We start from the raw sequence: 14,379 nt of genomic DNA on the forward strand, positions 1-14,379 counted from the left end.
CAATATACAACTGGGATGCCACCCATGGAGCCAAGTACTCAACCCTTCATCACCCCCAGCTTGTTTACCTCAGCTCAAAGCACAATTCTATCATTTCCACTAGGTCCTTGGAGCTCAGTGCCATCAGCCACAAATCCACAAGCTATTACCCTCACTCCACAAAGCTATCAAACCCCACAAGCTACTACCAATGTTCTACCAAGCTCTCAAGTGACCCAAGCTCCTGCCACCACTCTACCAAGCTTTCAAATCTAGCCACCAAGCTATCAAACCCCATCAGTTCCATTTCCAAGCTTTCAATTCCCACCACCTCCACCACCAACTAATCCATTACCTCCTATTACTAACTATTTTTCTATGCCACTTCTAGGAGGAAATCCACCACCACCAACCACCAATTACTTGGCCTGTTTTGCCATGCAAATACCTTCCCAAATGGGGGCACAACCCACATATATTGGTCAAATTCCTCAAATCCAAAGTCAGCTCCACAAGCTCCCCGATCCTTTCCCCAAGCTTCATAACCATCTTATACCTTACCTCCACAAAGAAATGCATTTATCCCATAGCCAGCTTATGTTCCTCAATCCCAACCTCAAATCCAATATCAACAGTAAGCCTCACAACACATGCAGCAATATGTGCCACCTCCACCTCAGCAACCCATCATCCACCATTCAGTTGCCCAAGCCATGTACAATCCCTATCGGCCCATACCTCAAAGCCATCCATATTCCATTGCCCCATCTAGCACATACCTACCTCAGGGCACTCCTACATTGGGGACACCCTAGCCATCACCCATTAATTCAGAATGGGAAGCCATGAAGATAGCTTTGAAGAACATCCAGGAGGGAAATGATCCAAAAACCTTCAAGTTTGAGAATGTTTGTCCTTACCCATTTGATAGAGCCATTACCATGACACCATTTCCCGAACACTTTGAGATACCCAAGTTTGACAAATTTAGAGGAAAAGGAGACCCTATCACACATATCAAAGAATTTTACATGCACTGCCAAGAAGCGGCATACAGTGACGTCTTCCTCTTGCGTCTCTTTTCCAAAAGCTTGGCTAGACCAGCTCTTGAATGGTTTTATAGAATCCCATATGGCACAATTAAAAACTTTGTTGAATTGTCTGAGGCATTTGTAGCCCAATATGCCCATCTTGTCGAAACAGAACTATCAGTAGTTGATCTTGTCCACACTAAGCAAAAAGGTGGAAAAAGCCTTCTCGAATATCTGCAAAGATGGCAAACCCTTACCACCCGCATATCTTGCACCTTGCTAGAGCGCCATTTGGTAAAAATGTTTATTGATAATGCCCATCCTAGCTTGGCTCACCACATGACCATGAATTGTTTGCAAACCTACAAAGATATCAAAGAGAAAGGAATGATCCTTGAGCAAGGACTCATTAAAGATGGTGTGGTCAAGATTTACAAGGAAGCCAACCAAAATCAAACACATTCAAATGAAAAGTCTAGGTACTAGAACAAAAATAAGCACGTTGCAACAGATGGGGTTACTGATACGAGACATGTGAATATTGTTGGTCCTTCCCAAAATCAGTCCAACCCACCATATCAATTAAACAATCAACAAGCTATCAACTACCAACAGCATAATCACCAAAGCTATCAAAGCCACAATCCAAGACCCAAATTTCAAGGGTCTAGCAATCAAGCTAATGCCATCAATGTAGCTACAAGACCAAAGCCTAAGTTCCAACTTGCACCTAGAAATTATACACCCCTTGGTGAGCCATTGGATGTCATTTTTGAGAAATTGACTAAGGAAAACCTCATCAAATTTCCTCCTACCCAGCAAATTGACCCAGGCCAATCCAAAGTTGCATGGTACAAAGACAATGAGTACTAAAAATTTCATAGGGTAAAAGGTCACACCACCCTCAGATGCATGAAATTGAAAGATTATGTGCAGGACCTCATTGATCGAAAAGAAATCACCGTTGGTGCCCAAACCTCTCCCAATGCAGGCTTACAGATCTATCAAAATGCTTTTCCTCCTCACAACAACCAAAATCCTGGAAAAGCACCTATCCAAACCAACAACAACAATACCAACAACCACCAGCCAAACCAACAGCATGGGAAGAACAATGACCACACTTCATCCTACATAGACTATGGTAGCCTCATCATTTGTATATCTGAAAAAGAGCCTTCTGTCAATGTTATCAATATCCAAGGCCCAAACAATGAGTGTGTAGTCACCACTAGAAGAGTGTGATTGAACATCGCAGCCCCATCAATCCCATCAGCACTATCAACCCCAGCAGTATCATCAGCTCCATCCAAAAGCCAATACAATATCTTGGAACACCTCGGGAACATGCCAGCCCAAATCTCCATTTTAGACCTTCTCCACATTAGTCCTGTGTAAAAAAACATCCTTGACAGTGCTCTCATAGAATCCCATGTCCCTTCAGATATCAACACTACTAATTTTCATAATCTCGTTGGACACATATCCCCCTCATGTGCCCTATCATTCAAACCCACTGACATACCCATGGTCGAGCCAGATCACACCCTTCCACTTTGCATAGCCATCATGGTATCCAATTTTGCCGTAAAAAGAGTAATGATAGATAATGGATTAGGCTTGAATATTTGCACCCTAAAATTCATAAAAAAAGCTGGGTATACTGAGGCAGATATCATCAGTGAGGTTATCACCATCAAAACTTATGACAACTTGGAAAGAACCACAGAAGAACTATTTTGCTACCAATCAAGGTTGGGCCAGTCATCCAAGAAACACTCTTCCATGTTATTGATCTAAACCTACCATTTAACATCCTCCTCGATCGCCCATGGATTCATGCCATGAAAGTCATTCCATCCACTTACCATCAGTGCGTCAAATTTTTGCATCAGGGCACTGAGGTAACCATCCATGCCAATCCAGAACCCTTTGCTTACTGCAATGCGGTTGAAGCTTCATATACAAACCATTGCCCTGGAATTGATATCGGCACAGCCATCGCCAACTCATCCCACACTTGTAATGACCCAGAAACCATCCTCGCCTCCATCCTGTCTACCGTGAAGATCAATAACAAAGGCTGTGGAGAGTATAGTCTGTCAAACACATTTGTTGTTGGGGCACTCCCACTTGATCCACACGTCCATGGACGACCAACATATCACAAAGCTAAGGAGATTTCACCTCCTCAATACAAACAGTTTGGCCCAACAACCTTTGTATCCTCGAAAATTCCTCTTCATGAGGAGCTCACTCCAGATATCAACAATTGGTTACATAAGGATGCACCTCCAAGAAACCAAGCACACCTTGATCACTTCAGCCAGAAGTATCCCCAAGAACATAAGCTCATCACTAAAAAATGGAACTATCAAGGTGGTGGTCTAGGACCAGAAGAAAGAGGCATGCAGTGCCCCATCGACGCACACAAGTGGAATCGAAGTCAGGTCTTGGCTTTGGCATACCCACAACTGGGGGCACCAATGAGAATGGTCACACTTTTTCAAACATTCACCGTGACCTTTTCGCAATCGAAGACATTCTTGAGGAAGTTGAAAAGAGAGCCTACGACGATATCCCAGACCAAATCTTCCTCGGAGACTCTATTCTCCAAGAACTATCCATCCATTTCATTGACCTACCACTTGCCCATCCACAACTCATAGATTGGGACCAACCAAGCGTCATACACATTGATGAGTTCACATCAGAGGAAGCGCTTATGAGATTCATGGGAGCGAACACTCCTCACAAGCAAACAAAGCCAGATTCTGCCTATATCTATAAGCTAGAGCCCAAGGGGTATTTTGGAGAAAATCCCCAACCTAGTTCCGATACACCCAAAACTAGAACTAAGGTGAATCCAGGACTAGCTAAGGCAGCAAAGAGAACCCCTCAGCAAGAAAATCCAGAGTCACAAGCAGAACATGAGGATTTAGCATTGCCTCCTCAAGATAATCGACCAGATGTGTCTTCTATTCTAATTGAGGATACTAGAGAAGTCAACATTGTTCTTCAGAGATCCCCAGACTTGTTCACATTACTGCATCCCTATCACAAGACCAAGCTGACCTCCTCTTTGAGGTCTTAAGAGAGAACATTGGCCAATTTGCATGGTCATATCAGGACATGCCAAGACCTGATCCAAAGCTTGTAGTTCATCATCTTGCGGTCAAACCAAAGATCAAACCCGTTAGACAAAAGCTTAGAAAAATGCACCCGAAGGTGGCATTACTGGTCAAAGCTAAATTAGAAATAATGTTAGCTACTAAGGTTATCCAACCTATCGACTACTCAGAGTGGATCTCCAACATGGTCCCCGTCACCAAGCCTTCCGATGATATCAGAATCTGCACTGATTTCAGAGATCTTAACAAAGCTTGTCCAAAAGATGATTTTCCCTTACCCAACATAGATATGATTGTAGACCTTACAACTGGACATGAAATCCTTTCCCTCATGGATGGATTTTCTGGGTATAATCAAATCAAGATTGCAAAAGAGGATCAGCATAAGACAGCATTCACTACCCCTTGGGGAACCTTTTGCTACAACATGATGCCTTTTGGCCTAAAGAATGCTGGGGCTACCTATCAAAGAGCTATGACAGCCATTTTCCATGATCTTATCCATAGCATTTTGGAGGATTATGTGGATGATATCTTGGTTAAATCTCACACCTTCATGGATCATCTTGCTGACCTAGAGAAAGTCTTTGATAGGTTAGCCAAATATCATCTCATGCTGAATCCCAAGAAATGTGTCTTTGGGGTCACATCTGGCAAGCTTCTAGGCTTTATAGTTTCTAAACGAGGTATAGAGATCAACCCCAAGAAGGTCAAGGCTATCTTAGACATGCCTCCTCCCCAGACACTGTGACAACTTCGTACTCTTCAGGGAAAGCTTCAATCCGTTCGACGCTTCACCTCCCAGCTTGTAGATAAGTGTACGCCATTTGCACATTTACTGAAGAAGGATGAAAACTTCAAGTGGGATCCTTTATGTCAACGCAGCTTTGATCATCTCAAGCAGTATCTCATCAATCCCCCTATCTTGGTTCCACCAGTTCCTGGTCGTCCCTTGATCTTGTACATATCAGCAACGCCTACTGCTCTAGGGGCACTTCTAGCATAGCTCGATGACTACGGCAGAGAAAGAGCCATCTACTACATCAATATAAACCTAGTTGGTTATGAACTCAATTATACTCCTATGGAAAAATCTTGTTTGGCAGTTTTTTCTCAACTGAAAAGCTTCGCCACTACATGCTAAGTCATACCATCCAATTAGTCTCCAAGATCGACCCTCTCAAGTATATGCTCTCCAGAACAGCACTTACAGGCCGTTTGGCCAAATGGGTTATGCTCCTTAGCGAATTTAACATCCAGTATGTGGACAGAAAGGCAATCAAAGGGCAAGCTATAGCAGATCACCTAGCTGATGTGCCTCTAGTAGATACATATCCTTTGATCACAGAATTTCTAGATGAGCATATCTATCTAATTGAAGAACAACACCCATGGAAACTTTATTTTGATGGCTCATATACATCTCATGGATCAAGGGCAAGAATATTGTTGGTCACACCTCAAGGAGATTACATTCCAAAAGCCTTCAAGCTACAGTTCCCTAGCACCAACAATATAGCTGAATATGAGGCTCTCATAGCAGGATTAAAGATAGCTGCAAAATGGAACATCACTGAGTTACAAATCTTTGGCGATTCTCAGCTCATCATCAAGCAAGCCCTAAATGAATATCAAACCAAAGATGAAAAGCTATTACCCTACAAAGAGCTATTTGATCAGCTAACCTAGCATTTTACAAAGCTTCAGTTTACACAAGTGCCTCGAATGCAGAACAAAGCAGCAGACGCTATGGCTACTATCGGCTCGCTCTTGGAAATTCCCCAAGCGGTTACGCAGTATGAGTTTTTAGTCGAGCAGCTCCTCACACCTGCCTATGCGAATGATGACTCAAATCGTGTTTGTATCTTGGTTGGTCCCCAATCCCCTTGGTACCATGAGATTCATGCTTACCTTAAAGATGGTATCATCTCCCCTCACCTCACACGTGCCCAACGCCAAAACCTCATCCAAAAATCATCCTGCTATGTTATCATAGCCAATACCCTATATCGTCGAGGTTATCATGATACTCTCTCTTAATGTTTAGATGAAAATGAGGCCGCGATGGCGTTAAAAGAAGTACACTCTGGGCTTTGTAGTGCCCACACGAGTGGTATTGTCCTCACACGAAAAATCCTTAGAGCAGGCTACTATTGGCCTACCATTGAAGAATACTCCTGTGACTTTTTCAGAAAGTGTCTCCCATGTTAGCAGCACGCAAATCTTGTGCACGCTCCAGCATAGGATCTACAGCCTATTGCACCACCTCGACCTTTCGCTTATTGGGGCCTTGATCTAGTTGCAACTATCACACCTCTCTCATCTGATGGACATAAATGGATAATAATAGCTACAGACTATTTCGCTAAGTGGGTGGAAGTAGTCCTCCTAGTCTCAGCTATAGGAGTTCAGGTCTCCAAGTTCATCTTGTACCACATTGTTTTTCGCTTCGGCATCCCATCCACCATCTTAACCAACCACGGAGGTAACTTTGAAAAATCTCAACATTAAAGAATTATGTACTTCCCTCCACATCCATCACCGCTTTTCTAGCCCATATTTTACACAAGGTAATGGCTAGGCAGAGGCAACTAACAAAACCCTCCTCAAAATTCTAAAGAAAGTTGTCAATGATTTCGGTCGCGATTGGCACCTACAAATAAATCCAGCCCTATGGGCCTATCGAACTTCCTTCCGTACATCCACAGGCACAACTCCATACTCCTTAGTCTATGGTGCCGAAGTAGTACTATCCATAGAGGTTGAACTTCCCTCCTTGCGCATATCTTTGCAAGGGCAAATATCAGATGAAGAATACAGAATAGCTCAGCTCACCCAGCTAGATCTCTTAGACAAGAAGCGACAACAAGCCTATGATCATCTCACAGTCTATCAAACTCGTCTCAAAAGAAATTTCAACAAGAAGGTGCTCCCACGACACTTTCAGCCGAGCGACATGGTCCTCAAAGAAAATATGAAAGTCCAAGCCGATCGAGAAAAGAAAGGCAAGTTTGAACCTACATGGCTTGGTCCTTATGTTGTCACTGCTTCCTTTGGCTCCGGAGCCTATCAGCTATCTACACCGGAAGGAGAACTCTTGAATGATTCTACTAACATCATTCATCTCAAGAAGTTCTATGCTTGAAGATCCTTGGTATACCTAGCTTTTGAAAATACCAAAATAAAAAAATTAAAAAAATTAAAAAATAGTAAAGAGAAATAAGCGTCCAATGGTGAAAACTTGACAATTCAAGCGCCTTGGATAGGTAACTTGGTGAAAACTTGGTAATTCAGGCGCCTTGTGTACTAAGACTAATCCATTATCTATCACTATCCTATCCCTCATCCATTCACCCACCATCCCATAAAACACTTGCTTGTTCCCTTGGTGTTCCAACCAAATATCCAAAATCTAATGAAGCTTGTAAATACCTCCTGTACAGCTTGTAAATCTTGTACCTCAACTTGTAAATCTTGTACCCCAGCTTGTAAATCTTGTATCATCCCTTGTATCATAGCTTGTATATCCAAATCTTGTCCAAAGCTTGTACCATATTCCAGCTTGTATTATATACCAAAGCTTGTATCCTAGTTTGTATCCTATCACATGCACATAAAGAACCCCATTTTCACTTAAGCTTTTCGCAAACCATCTACCTATCTGCCTATCAACTATTACAGACATCCCACCCTTCACAAACACCAAAACATGAACAACCTTGTACATTTGTACCATATCTTGGTTCGTCAGCTTGTACATCCTCTTTAGCTTAGTACTATTGTATCTATCTAGTGTTCATGTCAATTCATCCTTGATCAACATCTTGCACACATCACACATCTTGGTTAGCTATTCCAATGCATCCTTTAGCTAGATCTCCTATCACCAAAGTGTCACCTTCTTAGTTCAGCTTGCCAATTGCATCACTCATCCAAAATCTATCAGCTTAGGTGCTCTCCAATAGAACCTTGTAGGATACAGCTTTCCTCATGTCTGATCTTGGTCTATTAGTACCTCATCCCACCCATCTCATTGGAAAACGGTTCTCTTTTGGATTTTCGCTTTCTTTTGATTTGGAATCTTCCATTTTGGGTCTTGAAGTACCTTTTCCAAGCAATCTTTTTGTTCCCTCCTCAAGGTTGCCACGATCTTCCATATCATGGTATACTGCAAATGGGGCAATCTGGGTGTAAGGTCTTGATCAAGTCTTTTGTTTGTTTTTCTTTTCTGCTTGTGGGTTACCCAGTGTCGGTTCCACTCTGATTCTTTTGAGATTCATGTGTGATGTTGGGGCAATCCTTGCATTTTTGTTTTGAGTCAGTTCATCAGTCCTCTGGACGGTTGGTGACACGGCCTTGATGTTCTTGGTAACCTTGGCAATTAACCAACAGTCCTATAGAAAATCTAGTGCTCAACTACATGGTGGTACTTCTCTTTGAAGTATCCCCCCACTCAAGAAGCTTCAGTGGAATCCCTTCATCTCCATTGTTCCCCATCCATATCCAACATCTGTCTCTCCTAACCCAACTTATGCATCACTATCTCTTTGAATCAATCTTCACTTTTAGCTTTAGGGATCCAAAATCCTAGTCTTAGGGATCCACCAATCCAATCAATCCACCAAGCCTCATCTTTCGAGATCCACAATCCTAGTCCTAGGGATCTCTGAAACCCATCTTCCGCTAATCTGACTCTTTGAAATCCTGTTGCATCAGCTTTTATAATCCCCTCATCCTTCTCCCTATCCTAGATTCCTTTTTATATCACTCCGCTCCTTCATCCTCCACCTTCCCTAAAGTCTTAAGCTTGCTTCCTCTTGTGCCTCTGATTCTCCCTTTATCATTCTCCCGTAGTGAGAGTTTGAGCTAATTCAGCCCCTTCTCTTTGCCAATCTGAGTCTCCTTGGTCATCCCAGATTCTTGTATTTTTCAAGAAACCATCGAGCCTTGTTTTTTCTCCCCGCTGCCTTCTTGAGGGGGCATCATGCAGTCTAGTCTCTCCTCTTCTTATCCAAGACTGGGGCAACTTTGTTGCTAAAACATCTTCCTTGTGTCATCTCCGTTCAAACTTCTTTGAAATAGTGTTGTCTCAACACTATGTCAAAGAGGGGCAAAATGTAGACACCTAAAATCCTTTAAAAAATAAAGTATTTTTATTTTCTGGAAAAAAAAAAATTTCTGATGACATCATCATTTATTAATTAATTATTTATTTTATTTATTTATTTATTTTTATGCCATTAAATCCCTTTGTCTTAATTAAAAATATTTAATTAAGGAATCCCTCCCAAAAATGTTTAAATCTTATTTAAACATTATTTCCTTATTTATTAATTATTTAATTAATAAATTGACCAAAAATTCCAAAATAAATTATTTATTAATTTTTTGCCCAAAACTTGGCCAATTTTCTTAAGACCACTAACCTCTTCCAAAATCTTATAATTCTTCTTTAATTTTGATTAAAGGCTAATCCCATCATTTTCTACCCCTAATCCCAACTCAAAATATATAATTAAGATTAAATATTAATCCTCATGTTTATTAAAAATATTTTAATAAATATCTCCTCAACCCAAACCTTTGAAATAAATAAAACTTTATTTATTTCCTAAAAACCTTATTTATCCTCATCCTAAGAAGTTCTAGACTCTTCTAGAAAGTCTTAATCCTCATCCAAAGCCTAAACTCTTTTAGAAGATGTCAATCCTTATCTTTAATCCTAATCCTAATCCCCTCCTAACCTTGTCACATTCCCTAAACATGAGTTAAGACTTGCTAACCCAAGCCAAAGTTAACAAATATCTCCTCCTTTACCCACCCTCATTAAATGCCATCCATTTGCCCATCTCTAACATCCCTAATATAATCCTAAGCCATCTCTAATCCTACCCTTAATCATTTGCACAATCCTAAACAAGCTCAAGACTTTCCTAATCCAAGCCAAAGTCTATCCCCTCAAAATATCCCAACCATAAAACTTTATGAAGCCCACAAAGTCATAAATGACTCTTACAAGCCCATTCATTGCTCTTACAAGCCATTATGAGGGTCTTTATGAGCTTTGAGCCTCTTTTGTTGACCCCTCAACCCCTCTTGCTCTAACCAATGACCCTGTGACATGTGTCACTCCCTGATTGGTTGTAATCCATGTGCTCTCCTCTCATTCAATCTAAAGCTTCCATAAACTTTTTCCCATCCTTGCATCCTAACTCTTGATCCCTCAAGCCCTTTTCCTATTTAAGGAATCCTCTCCCAAACCATTTTAACACAATCTAGAAAGTAAAGCCATAATGCCATTTTGAGAAGCCATTTTTACATCAAATCCATTCACCAAAATCTATCAAAAATTCTCCATTGAAGCCCATTTGAGCATTTGAGCATACATACATAATCAAGTCATCTTAGCTATTAGACACACCTCTACATCAAGTGATCATCCTCATTGAGAGAGCTTATCCATGGCTCATATTCTCATTTGAGGACTTCACTTTGTCTCTCATGAAGTGATGTTAAATTAGTATGCAAATGCTTTTTGATTGTTTTAATTTAGTGTTTCTAACATACTAAAGTAGCATATACAATACTAACCAAGTTATCAAAATTAACATGACATTATCTCTTGTGTCATAGTCACACATCATCAAATTCTACAACTAAACAAGTAGCATCCTCTATATCAAGGTAGAATAGATTGCTTCTAGTTTGATCACCCTTTCCAATTAGTTTTCCATCAATATCATATATCAAGTAGTAATCTTGTTTTCAAACTCAACCTTACATCCTGAATTATTCAGTTGTGACACACTCAATAGATTATAGTTAAGTCCTTCAACATAGTAAGCATTGTCACATAAAAAAATTTCTATGAGCTTGATAGAACCTTTTCCTTTTATCAAACATGGTGCATCATTACCAAATCTTACACTATTTCCATCATAACAATTCAAGGTAATGAACTTACTTTTATCTCCAGTCATGTGATGTGAACACCCACTTTCAATGACCCATCTGTCATTCTTGTTAACACAAAACACAAGTGCAGTTGCCTCATCTTCATCAAATTCTTCCTTCATTGCAACATACACCACTTCATCATTATGATCATCAAATTCATCTCTTATTTCCTCTTTAGCAATGTAGCAAGACTTCTTGCCTTTGTCTTTGTAATCTTTGTTATCTTTATCTCTTCTACTTTTGTGCTTGTCGCTACCTCTGTAATTCTTCTTCTCTAGAAATCTAGCAGAAATATGACCAACCTCATTACAATTGAAACAAATGATAGGTAGTTTACCTTTAAACTTGCCTTTACATCTATGAAATCTCCTTGTCAGTAGTGCTTCAAGTTTATCTACATCCTTCTCATCTGTCTCACTGTCACTGGACACATATTTTGTCTTTTTTTTCTTCTTCTTATTAGGTTCCTTCAATGATAGCTTAACTTTGAAAAAAAATTCAATATTTTTAGGTTTGTAATTATCAAAGTTAGATAGCTCAAAAGTAGTGAGCCTACCTACTAGACCTTCAAGAGTTAGATCTTAGTTCTTGTATTATAGAAACTCTAATAGCGTAGATGGATAGCAGTGTTCTCAAAACTTTGCTTAGTACAGTATCATCATCTATTTTACTAGTAGGTCCTCCTATTTCATTAACAACATCTTTTATCCTAGAACAATATTGAGCAACATTCTCACATTCTTGCATTCCTACCTTTGAGACTCTCAACTTTGGCTCTTAAAACATTCTTTTCACCTCCATAGATGGTGTATAGAGCATCCCACATTTTCTTTGCATTGTCACATCCTTTAATATCATCAAACTCATCATAGATTAGGGCAAAGGCAATCTCCAACATTTCCTGGTTGTGTTCTTTTTTCTTTTTCAGATCTTTAGTAGTTAGGGCTCCAGCAAGATCAACATGTTCAACAGAAATGGTAGATTGTGTATGATGTCCAAGTCCTCCAAGGTGTAGCTTCATCAAACTTTTCCATGCAAGAAAGTTATCTCTATTAAGCTCGGGTACTTCTCTTTTTGACATCTTGATCTTTGTGCTTCTAGTACCTTCAAACTAGTCCTCTTAAGCAGATGGCTCTGATGCCAATTGTTGGAATTCTTTTAAATAACTAGGGGGGTGAATTAGTTATCCAAGTTCCAAATGTACTATTATAACTTTTCATAGCTTAGTGAACCCATAAAATACTTATCATCATACATGCATTCATAAGATTATGCAATCACTTAAAACTTGTAGGTTACTATCAACTCAATTTGCATAAATGTAAACATGAAACATAACAAATTCAATAACACACTTGACACAATGATGTACATGGAAACCCAATTTGGGAAAAACCACCAATAACATGCTACTCTTTCTCACTCTTCTAAAGTGATGCCTTGTGAAAGGCCAACCCGGTTAAAGGTTACAATACACACTGTTAAATGTGACTTGGTTAAAGGATTTCAATCACCCCGTTAGGAGTGAGCCTTGTTAGAGGACTTTTGATCATTCACTTGGAATGAAACCCGGTTAAAGGATTTATAAATGACTGTTAGGTCAACCTTAATCCAAAAGATTTAAGACAAACTAATACAATTATTAGAGAGTAACAGTAAGGCTTGATATGATAACAACTTACAACTCCATTTGTAGATTACATATCTTTGTTTCAGTCCTCCATTTTGCTTGGCTTTCACACACTTCAGCTCTAATAGCTTGTTCACCCTTCAAGCATCCATACCCTTAAGTCTTCTTGCTTAACTTGCCAATGTAGACTCTCTTAGGTCACTGAATGAAGCAATACCCTAGACTCCTTGTCTTTCTTAGGTTCTCGCACATGACAACCTTGCTTCTGACTAATTATCTCTATAAATAGAGAATTAAGATATTTTTTTGTTTTATTCTCCATCATCCAATTTAGGGTTAGGACAGATTAGGTAGGATTCAATGAATCTACCTCTTATTTCATTTCATTCCCTTCTAAACACTTCTCCTTCAATCCTCTTTAAATTCACCTCAAAACAATTTATCATGAATTTTGTGCCACCAACTCATCAATCTTATCTTCCACATGGTTCACACAATCCAAGAAGAAAAACTTGTCAGCTAAGATCCATCGAATTCACGATCTTTATAATAATGTTGGCACTCGGCATTAACTAGCTTTTGATGCTCGACACATACTGTGTTGCTTTGCATCCACTATAAAATCACTCAGCACAAACTAAAGTTTACTAGTGCATGACATCAGTAAAACTTTACTCAACATCCACTATTTTATTCGGCTTATGCTAAAATAGTCTTTTGCTCGGCTCCAACTAATTTTTTGCTCGGCTTGCACTAACTTTGCTTGGCACCTACTATCCACTTAGTCAAGCTTGGTAGACAAACTTTGTTTTAACTTATTTCTCTAAACTTGCTCAGTGCAACCAACCTTTGCAACCTTAAGTAGATTATCAATGCACTATGATATCATTGTCTTAGTTGATTCTTGTACTCCTTTTCATATCATAACTCAACCTTTCCTCTAGGTGCTATTGTTACATCATTTTGATCAAATTCTCTTAATCAATCAAATAAATGATAATACTTAAATCATATAAGCAGTTGTCTTACCAACAAATAGCAAGTTTGACATTAGTGACAAAATAATAATTGAGACACATTTATCATACTTGTATCAATCTGTTTTCAACGACTCCAACATTGGAAGATGGTGTAGCTTCACAATTCAATTGCCTTCTTGAGCATAAGAGTCTCATTCATTCTCTTTGTCTTTCTAATTCTTACTCTTTGTTTATTTGTATCGATGGTTCGTGTTCCTCTTCAAAAGACAATTCTTCATTATTGCATTACCATTTTTTTTGTTCACTTACTAGCTTCATTTTATCTCTTTTGATTTCCAAATCTCTCTCCCTCTCTTCCATTGTTTGAGTTTTTGGTTTCTTCCTTGGCATGATGATGATTTCTATATGTCAAAATATTTAAACATCTAAATTACTTACAATTTGTAAATAAAAAATCACTCAAATGCATATACAAATTACAATTATTTCAATGAATGCACAATATATATTAAACTTGTCAATTTTCTAGGCATTTCCAAATAACAATTCATTCAAACATACAAATTTCAATGAATTCACTATATATTAAACAACTTGTTGAATCATAATTAAAATTTTCTCTATAGTAACAAAGAATATTTTAAAAGGACTACACTAACCTTTTCTATAGA

This window comes from Cupressus sempervirens, chromosome 11, assembly GCF_028749045.1.
Source record: "Cupressus sempervirens isolate cs-2001-9-10 chromosome 11, ASM2874904v1, whole genome shotgun sequence".
Classification (NCBI taxonomy): Eukaryota; Viridiplantae; Streptophyta; class Pinopsida; order Cupressales; family Cupressaceae; genus Cupressus; species Cupressus sempervirens.